At 40.7% G+C, this 13,861-nt stretch overlaps 2 protein-coding genes and 1 long non-coding RNA gene across 4 annotated transcripts in view; 2 read left to right on the forward strand and 1 right to left on the reverse strand.

Moving 5' to 3' along the window:
- Window positions 1-1,192, reverse strand: part of LOC139769552 (uncharacterized) — a 34,858-nt gene extending 33,666 nt beyond the window's left edge. Inside the window, exon 1 of the mRNA XM_071700705.1 lies at window positions 641-1,192. The gene's annotated coding sequence lies outside the window, so the exon portion shown is untranslated. The remainder of the gene's footprint in view (window positions 1-640) is intronic.
- Ror (tyrosine-protein kinase transmembrane receptor Ror) overlaps window positions 1-13,861 on the forward strand; it is a 231,417-nt gene that overhangs the window by 73,851 nt on the left and 143,705 nt on the right. The gene's annotated exons all lie outside the window — the stretch shown is intronic.
- Window positions 1,550-13,861, forward strand: part of LOC139769530 (uncharacterized) — a 37,241-nt gene continuing 24,929 nt past the window's right edge. Inside the window, exons 1-2 of the long non-coding RNA XR_011717583.1 lie at window positions 1,550-1,736; window positions 6,129-6,203. This is a non-coding gene — a long non-coding RNA (uncharacterized lncRNA). The remainder of the gene's footprint in view (window positions 1,737-6,128; window positions 6,204-13,861) is intronic.

The following is a 13,861-nucleotide window of genomic DNA, read 5'->3' on the forward strand; positions in this document are numbered from 1 at the left end:
CAGTGCGCATTCTTGATTGAAATATTCCGGGATATCGGAAAATCGCCATGTGGTTTATCTGGTTACATTAACGAGCGTTCATTTCTTCATTTATCATAAATACGTGCTAATTATTGCGATAGTGATTGTTACGAAAGATCTATCCAGTAGTTGCTGATTGCTGTATTAATTACATTAAGATTAGTTTTATTGATTAAATTTAATTTAATTTTATGATATTTTTCTTCTCTCTCTTTTTTCCTCCGTATTTCAGTCCCAGAAAAAAATACTTATGCTAAAGATAAAGCGATGCCGGTGAAATCAGATGCTAGCAATCTAATAAGTAATATGTCACCACACTATTAAGCTTAACTAAACAAAAATCACAAAAATACACCAATAACTGCAACGTTCTTTCCTCAGTATAGCCATAAGTTTAGCAAAGGCACATTTGGACACTTTTTCAACCAGGGGATCGCGACAGCAACCCATCTGGCTGTCATCATCCTTGCCTTCTTCCCGTTCTTCCTTTTTCGGGTGTAAAAGCTTCTCACGTTCTACCCTTTTTCCCCTAAGCTTCGTTATGTCACGTCAAATCAAGTTTGACCCTCGCTTTTCTTTACATCCATACAGGAAGACAGGAAGTTTCTTTGGCACATACCTTTTTCTTCTTCTTCCTCTTCCACCTTCGCGACTTCTTTTTATTCGCATTCCCCGTCGTGCTCGTCGTCGTCGTCGTCGTCGTCGTGGTGATCGTCGTGGTGATCGTTGTGATCGTCGTCGTCGTCGTCGTCGTTGCCGTTGTCTTCGTCGCCGTTATCTTCCTCTCCTCCACAGTCCTCCTCGTTCTTTTCCTTCTCCTCTTCCTCCTCTTCCTCCTTTGGTTCCTCTTGTTTTTTCCCGCGGCCACAGCCGTGCGGAATTCGAACCGGGGTTCGATTTGGCGGCACCCGGTTGGAGCTGGTCGGCATTACTGCGTTCGAGTAGACTGCTCGCACCCGAAGTCTACCTCCTTCTCTACTTCTCTTCATCTTTCTCTCTTTCGCCTCACCGGCTCACCGCCTCTCTTCTTTCCCCGTTCTCTCTCACTCTGTTGTCCGCAGTTTTCTCCGCGCCCTCCCTTGCCCTCTTTCTCGCACCTTTCACGTTTTTCCCTTCTCCTCTTTGTCTTTCATTCCCGCTTTCGTAAACGCTCCGTGACCCGTCTCAACTCTCTCTCTTTCTCTCCTCGACGTTTTCCGGCGGTGCTGCTCTCCCACCTCGAGAGCTCTCTCTCTCTCTCTCTCTCTCTCTCTCTCTCTCTCTCTCTCTCTCTCTCTCTCTCTCTCTCTCTCTCTCCTCCTCTCTCTCTCTCTCTCTCTCTCTCTTCTTGGTTTCGTCCCATCCTTCTTCTTCACGCCAACTTCTTCTCCGTCTCTTTCTCTCTTACGAACCGCAGGCGCTATCTTACCGATCTAAAATTACCCTAGAAACGATGAACGCCGTTTTCCTTCTCTCTCTCTCTCCCTCTCTATTTCTCTCCCTCTAGGTCTTCTCCTACCGCTTTTCCTCCTGCGGCTTTCAACGCACATGCCGTCTTCCGCCATGGACGTAGCTTGTCTCTCTGAGGTGAGCGACTTATTCCTGAGCGCGATCGCTTATATCAGGTTTATAGATCGGTATTTAAAAACATACGGTAGAGATACTATCGAAGTGTGGTTGTTGATCAGTTCGATGACAGATTATGAGTCGACCGGTAATCGGAGAACGGTTTATAGGTACGAAGAACGAGGAAGATGGTTTTGAAGACAAAGTGGAGCAGTGAGATTGAAATCAGCTTGCGGTGTCTTCCATGCACTATTTATTTTTAAAGTTTTCTTTGCATCAACGAAGTTAACAGTGCAGTGATGTAAAGGGAAGTTAGAATATTAAGGCGCAAGTAACGAAGTTTATTAAATGTAGAAAATAGAATAAGCTTACAGAAGTAAAAACTAATAAATTACTTTCTTGGATATATCAAGTGATACCGTAACCTTTATGGAAGAAAAGTAGACTAATAATTTTAAATTTAATCTCACTTTATTTAGCAATTATGTTCCTATTAAATTAACATTAATTTTAATCCGATTTTAAGGTAAAGCAATCAACTTTTGAGTTTATTCACATATTCCATATGCAGAAGATTAAATCACAATGATCAAGATCGGTCCGTCAGCGAATCGCTTTTTCGTGTGCGCGGTTCGCGACGGTAGCCGCCCTTTTTTTAATGGCCTCCGCAATTTTATACGTTAAAGTATCGTAAATGTCGCGGCTGACTTATGGTTATAAAAGATGCGGAAAGGCACGCAGGCTATGCAAACTCCCGCTGCGCGTTTCACGCACCATAAACTTATGAATGACCGGGGGACAATTCGCCCAATTCGCAAACGTTTATCTTCGACTATGTCGCGCATTTATTAACGATCCAATGATCTAATCAATCTTTGGTACTGTTCCAGACTCGAATAATGGAAATATATGTACGTTCCAATTTTAAAGACGAAACGCTGCGGTGGCCTGTAGTTTGTTTATGTTTCCTTTATATACGTTCACGTTTACTGCAACGCTCGATCGTGCAACAGCATTTGATTACGTACAAATTGTGAGATCATAGATAGACAACGTGATAAATCATTATTGTTGAAGTCTGAGAAACACGTAAAAAATTATGCATTTTCTAAATATTAATTCTGTCGCATCGCAGTTACTACTGTTAAAACTGTGGTCTTTATTTTATACAGCGATCATTTTCACTTCACCAAACGGTCCGAGAAAAATACATCAATTCTCAATCCAAAGGCATGCATGCATGCAGATGCGGGTTTTGCTTTATATGCAGTTTGCGTTATTTCCGTGATTCGCATCGCGTCGCATGGAGAGGCTCGCAGAGGCGATTTCCGCGATTGCGGTTCTGCGCTTCGAACTTCTATACCTGGCCCGGGCCGACACCCGTGTTTTCCACGTTTGGCTAAATAAAATACCACGGGCTCTCCAAAAAGAGATTCAAGATCGCTCGACCGTTTGGCTAGAGTTTGCGCGGTGATCTCGATTTAGGCGCGTGACATATTTCCACGCATCCTCTGGCTACACGTATCTGAACGCACCTGTCGCACCTCCTCCCTCCGTTCTTCTGTCCTGGCCTCCCACTACGGTAGAATCTAAATATCGTATCTCCGGCCGAGGAGGATTCACTCCGACTGCGATTCGCGCGCATATCCGCGTGTTACTGCGCGGCCTACATCCGAGGCTAAATCCATGGAGACTCCGACTCAGTGACGAATGGATCATCTGCGTGGATTTCCGCGCGATCGCGCAAGAAAATAAGCGACCTATCCCGTCTCGTTGCGACTTATTCCACAGTGATGATACAATTAAAATTTATGCATGACAATGAAACACATTGTATAAACGTAATAGTTATTGCATATAATTATGATAGTTAATATAATTCTATGCTAGGAGATGAAAATATCGCTTTTCATACGTTTCTTCTTTTCTTGAGAAAATTTTGAGTTAAGTTAAAAAGTGCAATTATTTTAAATTCAAGACATATTTTTTCAGTATTAAGAATTCACTATGTATATATCATTAATTTTCTTTTTTATCTAAAAATTAATTACGATAAGCATACTTACGCGGTACAAATTTTTCATTCTATGTTATTTATCGTGATGTTATTAAAGCAGCAAGTAATAAATTAAATTTATTACTAGTAGATTTAATTATAAAGAAGAAGATGGAGGATTATATAAAAGAGATACGATTATAATTTTGAGCAAAATTAAATATATTTATAAACGGTAAAATTAAATACATGTACGGCCGTATTTTCTAAATTGCAACCAATATCGCTTTGAGAAATAAACATATCTAATTTCGTCTTATTTTCAAGCGCATTGATCTTCCTGCCATTTGAACGCGCGCCAAACGGAATGACTCGTGACAAAAATTCCAGGCATTTCCGCGCGATTGGCAAAGATTTTCGCGATGAAAAAAGAAAGAGGAGAGAAAATCACGTTGAAAACCTAGAGACCGCGGCTCTCAGCGTGACGTGCAACAAAGTTCCACGAAGTTTGATCGAGTGCGCCGGTCTTCCGCAACGCGGTGGCCGATGAAATTTCCATTATTACACGTTCAAGTACCCGCCAACGATGTACATCGTCGCGATAAGCGCGCGCGCGCGGATGATAATTACTTCACAAGCGGGGAAATCAGAGAAGTTTACTCCGCTCGGGCATGGAGTGTGCCGATGTTACTACCGTCGGGAGTACTCGCGGGTTGTAACTTATGCGTATTTCCATAGGGCCGCGAACTTCAGCGGTAGCCCGAAGTTCCGCTAACCTTGCCTAGAATCAAGAAAGCAACCTTAGCGCACCTTAATCAACTCGCGTACGCAACCGACTTTAACCGAGCAGAATACAAACTTGAATTTTTATTAATAATTTTCATTAAATAATGAAATATTTCTTTAATTCTTTATATAGCACTATGGATGCGGGTAAATTAAAAATTCCACGAATAAATAATCTATAAAATTATATTTCTATAACTTTCATGAAAGATCACAAATAAATAAAATTGATTATATATACTAGAGAAAATTGATAATTTAAAATAAAAATGAAATATTTAATATTGATACATTTCTGAATGTATTTATAATAATTGTTGCAAACCGTTAAGTATTAATGGTATAACGATTATTTTGTTATTTTTTCTATTCTATCAATTTCATGCAAAATACTCAACAGTGTTAAGACTTAAAAATCTATATACTTACTTCGCATCTATTTATTTTATGTTTTTAACTAGACATTTTGTGCTCGTAAATGTGCGATTCTAATCGAGATTGTCAGGAAATGGTCAAGGGTCTCGTCATTTAGTCTGCGTTAACCCGAGATACGTCTGTACTTTATAGTGAGTTAATTTCGTCGTGCGTCGAAACACGATTTTGATGAGTCCTTTCGAGGAGCATTTAATTTCCTCGTGACTCTCCCTGACTGAATAGAGAAACGTTGCTTTACGAGCCGACGATTTATCGCGTGCATGTATACGAGACGACATGTGAGACCTATCGGGTGTTCCTGCGGCAAAGGAGGAAGGAAAGTCCGCGATAGCCCAGCCGGTTATTCGTCGGACATTGGATGTCGTTAAAGTCGTTGCCGTCAATGTGGTCTCCGCGTAAAAGCGGCTTTTCCCCCTTTGCTTTTACGACCATCGTCCCGTTCACTGGGGGGGACCGTGAACGAACAAATTGGTTACACGAAGCGGTGGATTATTTTCGCAATGGCCACTTACGTTTAATTTTATTTTTACGAAGTTTCGTTACTTAAGAGCGTATGACGCGCTCGATATGGCGGTGTGCAACGATCGCATTTGCCATTTCAAGCGCGAAGCACATCGTCTCAGGTTAATCGTAAACTGTATTCGTTATCTTATAAAACTTTACGAATTATTTTTAGATACTTCGAGCATCATATTTACAAAATTAAATCTATTTGTGTAATTATAATAATTTTTGCTTTCTTCTTTATTGTACATTATTCGCCGGCACATTCTATTTTTTCTATTATATATCTCTATTCTATTTTCTATTTTCACATTATATCTCTATTCACGTTATATCTCGGAGAAACAATATTTTCCACAAACACAACAATGAGTCATGCCCGTACGCTTGTGCATACTCATACAAGCATATTTTTGCATCGTTAATTAAATTTCAACGCGTGCGCATACGAAACAAAGGGCCCTCATTGAGCGTTCTTGCCGACGATTGCTCCTGTTTGCGCGATCGTGGAGGTCCGCCAACAATAACGCATAATTTTTGCGAGGGCGGAGAAAACGATTAGCGGGAAGAGGGGACGGTCGGGATGCGAAAAATTTCATATTCGACGTCAGCGTGGAAAATGCATATGCATACGTGCGGCATATATTTCTGCCTGCATCGCGTATATTTGTGCGCGTGCCACGCGCGCGCCTAAATAGGAGACCCCATATCCCGGCAGTCCTTCCCGTCCTCGTCCCGGCCGTACATTGTGCCCCACCCCTCGCTCCATCCCCTTGTGCCGTTTCCTCTCCTCGCACCTCGCGGAGCCGAGCTTTTAATTAACCCGTTTGTTTGTCCGCAGGTTGGTATTCTTGAATTGTGCGGCTCTACGTGCGCCGGAAGTATCCCGAGACCACCAACGCGTATTCCGCGACGTGTAAGTATGGTACTTTTGTGTGTGTCGGTGTTTGGGGTCGACGAAATTGCATTTTCCTTCATCGCACTCGATTCTTCTGCCGCCGTTTTGTCAGTTCCGCCATTTGCGCTACACCCGAAGTATATCGTTACTATATTTTTTGTAGCGCATTTGGCAAATTTTTATTCACGAATTACATGAGAAGCTTAATTCTGGCTCTTGATAGATCAAAAAATATTATTATATCCTTCGTATCTGTAATGTAATAATTATATTAATGAGTGAAGTACATCTCAATATTTACTTCAGTATTTGCATTACATGTATAATATATAAAAGTAAAGTTTGGACTCTTTTGATACACGAAAAAAATAATAAGCTTCTCATATAATTATCGTATTATTAACACGCTTCGATATATTGACGCTTGTTCTTTGCGTCTTTTACGATTATTATATTGCTATAACTCTAAGAATCTTACATGCATGAGATTTAAAACATATCTAGATGAAGATATATACGATTTATATAAATAATTTGTACAGTACAAAGCTAGTATTGTTGATGAATATAGATCCCGTAAAGTTTCGTGGTTTATCTACTTTCGAGTTTTACGATATCAGTCGCTCTCTCGTGTACATATGGCTTTACCACGCTTCGAACCTTTCTTAACTCCGTAAATGCCCCGGGGATTTCGAGAGGATCAAAGAAGCCGTAAATCGACGACCAAGTAGCTCGAATCCTCTCTATCGGGAACCTTTGCGAACCCCGACAGTAGTGATGTCCTATCGACATATCTTCCTACACTGTTTCTCGATCGACGTTTCGCGAACGTCGCCCTGTCTCTCTCGCAAAATTTAAAATAACATTTCTCTGAATTCATGACGTAATTCCAATCCATAGGCATGAATTCTGTAGAAGAAATGTTCGGTAAACTTAATTATATTCTCGTCGAAATGATATCCAGCCTTTAAATTGAATATGTCGATATATTCTACAATATAAATTTTTTAAAAATATTTTTTCCTATTCAGAGCTATATGTGAATATTAAAATGGTGAATTCTAATAAGCTCATGTACTTTTATATGAACAGTTAATAAATTTGTCGTAGGGTATCGTACTCCAGAATAATGGGCATAACTTTTCTCGCTCGGGGGCGCGACGCGGAGTTAATTATAAATTTCATATATCGCGTACAAACTCAACAATTTTAAAGTCAAACTCGAAATTATCCTGGAACGAGCGGGTAATGTATGACACGGCAAACAGAAAAGTGGGAGGGAGAGGGAGGAGGAGAGAAAGCGCAACCAGGTTACAACCAAGCCACGTATATAGAAACGAACTATGCGTGCGGATCTAATTTACGCAGACACAAGTACGCAAGCAACGCTTTCAAAGTAAATTGCATTTTCCTTTGTCGGGCCCGTATCGCCTGCTCCTCGCTGCGGCGCGTCACTATGCACAATACGCGAAAATCAGCACACCATACACGCACACGCACACACAGAACTACAAAAAACGAAGGAAAGAGAGAGCTAAAGGGAGAAAAAATGGGCGGGTAGGAGAGAGGGAAAGCGACGGGGCTCGTTAAGAGCCCATGAAAACTGTATGGAAAATAAATTGCATGGTCAGCGAGAGTATAGTTGTGAGAGAATTACTCGCGCTATGGCTTTTGCGCAATATGCGTCCGTCGTGCACATATAGAAACACAGTGTTCGCCTATACGTCGGGCAGATTCATCGAGTTAATTAAACTTTGAGGTAATACGCGCCATTCCCGGTAATTTTTTTTTGTTTTAGTTGATACCCTCCCTCCATAACCTCGGGCAATAGGATATAACGTCGCACACGGGAGATATTAAACCGCAATTTAATTGCCAGCTAATTCTTATTCGGCGGAAACAATATACTGTCTGCTGTAGGCACGATAAAATAAATCGTTTTAACATTTTTAACGGAAGAGAGATTGTGAATATTTATTTCGCGATTATTCGACTATCAATATTAATATAAATAATCCACATTTATACGTACGCGCGAGATTTTATTTAATATTGAAAAGAACATATTATGATTTTTTAAATCTTCTTGTGTTTAGTTAGTATATAAATTTTTATTTCTAGCTTTCATAAATCTTGGATGATTTGGTGACTGATACTCATAATTACATCTAAAATTCATTCATAAAAGTTTGTATGACAAAAAGAATTTTTTATTTGCGAGGAAATGATTTAAACATTCTAATGATCACATGTGCCATTAGCTCGTCGTAACAATACCTACCTCGCAAGCGCAAATAACGATAGTCGTAAATTTGTATCAGATCGCAGTGATCGCACCGAAGCGGAGTTTCCCTTTTTCCATTGAAATGATTGATCGAAATTCATATCTCGTCCTTTAGCTTTGTCGATTCGCTCGCCACGTTCGCCGGATGTATCCGCATTTATTTATGAAGGCACAGGCATTTTTACGTAGGTGCTCTTTTTTTATCGTTCTGAGTCGATATGCGCAGGGTCGCGGACTCTCGCTGGTTGATCGTATTTCAAAGCTCGTTAAATCGCGTTAACGGTTGGCACACTGGATGCACGCCAGCAGGATGCGTTTATACCGTATAAGATTCTAAACGACCCTATACATTTCACTTTGGCCATTTATCGTCTGTAAAATAGGCTAGTTCGGCGCCAGACAGCGCGAAACGTCAGGTTTCATTGCGGAAGCTTGTTTCGCGTTTCAGTTTCATATCACATCAGACTAAACGTGAGGTAAAATGAAGGCGAAATAGTGATAGATATACTTTTAAGTACATGCTCGTAAAATTATATATTCCTCTTTATTATAGCATTCCTGTATGGTTGTACAAAAAGGAAAAATCTAAAATCTTATAACAAAGTAATTGGATTATGTTTAATTGGATTAACATTTTTTTGTCTTAACCTCGATCTTAACAAGTAATTATTTAATCTGAAATATGAAATAACGATTGCTTTATTTAAAGCGACAACAATTTATACTTAGTTTTTCACACCCTGGCTTTTTCAAACTTTTAAAGTAACGTTAAGAGAATAATCTGATATTAATATTTAATACACATTGTATCTTGGAATTTCTATTTGACAAAATGACTTTATAATAATTTTTCATTATAAACATTTATCCTTGCGATTTTATAAACTGATACTGCTAGTTATACAATGATATGTTGTAAAACATCGCGTTTACTATTACTGTGGAAAGTAATGATTGATTTCCCGAGGAAATTGTGAAACTTACCCAGCAGCCGTTGACACGATTGTGGCGTCATGAAGGAAGCATCTTCATTAATAAAACTTATTTTCGTTGAGGTCGCGCTGATCCATCCATCATCCATTAAATTACACGCCGTCGCAGTTTGTCTCGCGCAAAATCATAATGTCGCATAATTAAAGTGAAATTATGTGATCGAAAGAATGAGGAAAGTTTTCGATATTTACTTATACGCATGGAAATGCTATTTCCGTCAATTTATTAGGCGAAGAAGATGGATTATTGGATAAATTATATGTTATCTCGCACTCTCTCTTTCTCTCTCTCTCTGTCCACAAAGTTTCACTTGCATACATTTTTGGTGATCAATCAAAATTTATTAATTAATTTTATTATCTGTCACTAGACTTACATAAACTGTCACTAGACTTACATAAACAGAAGAGGGGGAATTTGATATGATTACTTTTTCCCGCAGATTGTTTTCCCAAATTAATCAATATTATATCAATATTAATCAATATTACGTGCATGCATGCGCGTACGTTCGTGCGTTGCCTATATATTCGTAATTTTACATTACTTTCGACGCATGCTCGCTAATCTGATAGGAGCTTGCACCACATTCGGATCTTTATAAGCCGAACGGTCGCGCCTAACTCCGAGAATGGCGAAACGGACGATTACATCGCGTGACTCGATGCGCCAGGTCAGATTACACGTGGCAAAGAGAGCTCAGCTCCGGCTTTTGCTATACCTTCGCTGATCCTAAATCCTGTTGGCCCTTGTCAACCGGAGTTCAAGAACTCTGAAAGCGACGTGGGCGGCCGAGGCCGCCGTATCTCCACCCACCTTTCTATCCCTCTTTTACGGGCGCGAGATATATATTTCGAGGATATAGCCGACGCGTATGGAGGCAGCTGAGTTTGGCCGTAAATCGACCATGCAAAATTATTGTCCTCACACCTCCTTCCCTGCTCTGAAATTCGGATGCGCCGATGAAGAATCGCGTTTCCCACATCGGCGCGCCACCCCATTCGTTCGTTTACACCTGGGGATCTGCAGCTCCCGTTAAATGTTTTCACATGTCGATTCAATCATCATTATATACATATTTCCATTGGTTTCGCTGAGTTCACGTTACTTTAATTCTATATTTGTTGATATTTATGATTAATGCCGATAAAATAAGATAGATAGAAAATTAATTGCTTGCTACACATGATTAATTGATTAAGATTTATAGGATGCCAATGATATCACGATTAGAAACATTTATTCTCACACATAATCAAAAATATTTGATTAAATATTTTTAAATTTAATTTTTGCTATTAATTTACGATATTCATATATACATATAAATAGTCATTCTTGTTGTGTATTTACGGATTTTAAAACACATAAATTTTTTATACATTCTTTCATTATTCAATCACCGTGAATGATCGTCGGGTGTGATAGCCGATAAAAACTTTGTCCGTCTACAATATAACGACGTATTATTTAATATCTTCTTAAAAGGAGTGGCTGGTGCACGAGAGTGCGCCAAATTACCTTTTTATCGTCCTCGGTTTCTGCCCGAGCGCGCGGCTTTATATAGCAGTTAGTGCTATTAAGGAAATGCGCTTAGAGCGTTTCGAACATCTGCGTCTTCGTCATTAATCCTCTCTCCTACGTCGACTCGTCTCATTGCCTCCCGAAACAGATAGACCGAGTTCCCCCGTTGCCTCCCTTTTATCTTGTCTTTCGCTCTGCAGTTACGGCAATTTTGCTTCGTCGCGTTTCATAAACATCCACCCCCTTCTCTTGCCCGCGGCTCGTTTGTGCTACAAATTGCTCTAAGAAGATTTCGTTGGGCGACGCTTTTGATAGACGCTCAGATCGTGATTTACGTTCCTTGCTCTATACTCCCTTTCGAATTCGCGAGGCTGCTCTGCGACACACGCGCGCGGCTTAATCCTAAATTTTGCAAAAGGTAGTAAGCACAAATTTGAAATTACACTTATAATAATAAAGAATATAAAGGAAATATACCAAATCACTAAATGAGACAGAGAATAATTAGAACTTTTACTTCTTCTAATGCGATTTTCCTATGGTACATTATTCACAAAATAGAAGATAATTAACAAAGCTATAACTAAAAGTAATACTTCATTATATTAAAAAATTATACTTATTTGTGCTATACCTATTTATCTTATTTATTATTTATCTTCCAGATTATATGTTAATTTTCGCATTTATTTCTATAGATTTAAATTGTACGCTTTTGATTCGCGATTATATAGTATAACAATTCAGTCATCATTACGACTATAAATAGGTATATAAATAACCCAACAGCCATACTGCGACACATCGAATTCTTTCGTAGTAACGACATTTGCCCAGAAGCCTACCCTCTTTTCTTTAATCAACCGACCCGACTGGTAGGGCAATTACTCCTCTGTCGTCGCACACGCGCGTGTAATCGTCACACGAGCACATTGGCTAACTGGTTTCTCGGTCTCAGAGCGCAACCGAGGGAGATCGCGAGAATTAACTCGGCGGGCAAGCGAAGGGAGTGGATGTTCAATGGCGCGATCTTCGCTGCGTAACGAGCGGAGTGGCAGATGGCTTGGAAAATGTAGGATTACGGAACTAGCGAAACTATCGAATTACCAGAGCCGGCGCGCCGCGGGGCCGGGAACGAAGAAACGAATTGGTGGGTGCCGTCCACCATATCCTCTTCTACCGAAAACGCCGCCGAGCAATCGCGGCAATCCCGAATTTTGCCCGTACTGCGAGCGGAAAACGTGATAGAGATAACGTCTGTTATCGCCGGCGGGATCGTTGTTGTTACGAACGAGAGTTGTGTACTCTCCATGAAAATCTGAGTCGGTGGTGAATCCGGCTGCTAGCTTTCATGATCGCTGCAGAACGCTCGCCGGTGAACACGTGCAAACCTAAATCGTTATGAGTTCGTAGCTCGCGGGTCTCGTCGAACTTTATCGCGTTATAGGAAAAACGGAAGTCGATACCTATGTTTTGAAGGAAAGGTAAAAATAGGATAAAAGGTAATCAAAGTCAACATTTTATATTTTGTAAATTTTGTGCAATTGATTGGCATTTATTGATCAACTCTCAGTTCATCGCATTACAGAAAGCACGATATGCTCCTCTTAGAGTTAATATTGCATTCGTAGTGGATATGCGATATGAGCGAGAGATACGCGCGATCACTATTAATCACATCGAATTCAGCGGAGTATCCTGCGCTAGCCGATTTCGAAGCCATCCGACGAAATCCCGCGGGCATCACGAATCGGCAATCAAGCGACAAATTATCTCCAATCCCACGCGTCCGTATCGTACCTCATTTCCGATGGCTATCCTGCGTCGTATGCGCGACGAGAATGACGATATCAAGTTAATTTGTCGTTCAACTTGCACGCCGTATCTTCACGGCGTAAAGAACGTTACGCGTTACTTCAATCGAAAGGAATATTCTCAGTAATTCGCTGAGTAATTATTTCAGGAAGCGCTCGGCTATTGAAAGCCGTGGGCGAATTATGTCGGCCGGCGTAACGAGCCAATCATTTATCGTCGCATTTATCCTGTCAAAGGTACAAGCTGCATGCACTCAGAGGTGGAACTTTCGACGTTAACCTGTTGCTTCAACGGCGGATTTATCACTCGATGAATATTTCGTTGTGATCACGGCGCGTCTCACGACTTAATATAATTATGAGAATAATATGGGTACTTCTTTTATCGATCACCTGAGAGAAGCACGCTTATTGCATAGCAATATATATATATATATCAATATCGTATTAATATATCTCAAATTCTATTGGCAATTATTAAAAGATTTACGTAATTTAAATTACTCTTGCTTCTTCGCAAACCCGATCGTTATTTCAATAAAAAATTAAGCGTATCCCGGTACGAATAAATAACGATTTCATGAACGGTAGCTCGAGCTACCGCGCTCTTTCGTTTTCTTATCAATCCCGAAGCCACCGTAATCTCGTGAGCTCGCTTCTGAGGAGGCGCTTAAGCCGAGAGAAGCACACAGCCATCTAGGCAATCTCGACGGTATCCTCCGGTCTAGTCGCGGCGGCGTGGAGGACAACATCACGGCTATGAGGGGAAGTGCTGGCGGGATATAGCTTTATTAAAGTTAAACAATTCCAAGGCGGCGAAGCGTAATCCTGACGCGCGGCGTATTGGCACGAAGTGCTTGCACGTGGTATCGTCTGCCACCCTCGAGGATAGACGCCGCCCCTCGCCTCGGTTGCACTTCCACGTACCCTCACCTCCGTTCACCCGATCCTTCCTTTCACTGCACTCTTGCTTCCCTCGTTGGCTCTGCGAACGGAAAAGCGAAAGAAATCTTGGCACGAATTATCTCCAGCGCAAGAAGAAAGAGAGAGGGAGAGAGACG

The sequence above is a fragment of the Temnothorax nylanderi genome, unplaced genomic scaffold (genome assembly GCF_030848795.1).
Source record: "Temnothorax nylanderi isolate EJ_2023f unplaced genomic scaffold, tnyl_v1.0 TNYL_tig0023_pilon, whole genome shotgun sequence".
Taxonomy (NCBI): Eukaryota; Metazoa; Arthropoda; class Insecta; order Hymenoptera; family Formicidae; genus Temnothorax; species Temnothorax nylanderi.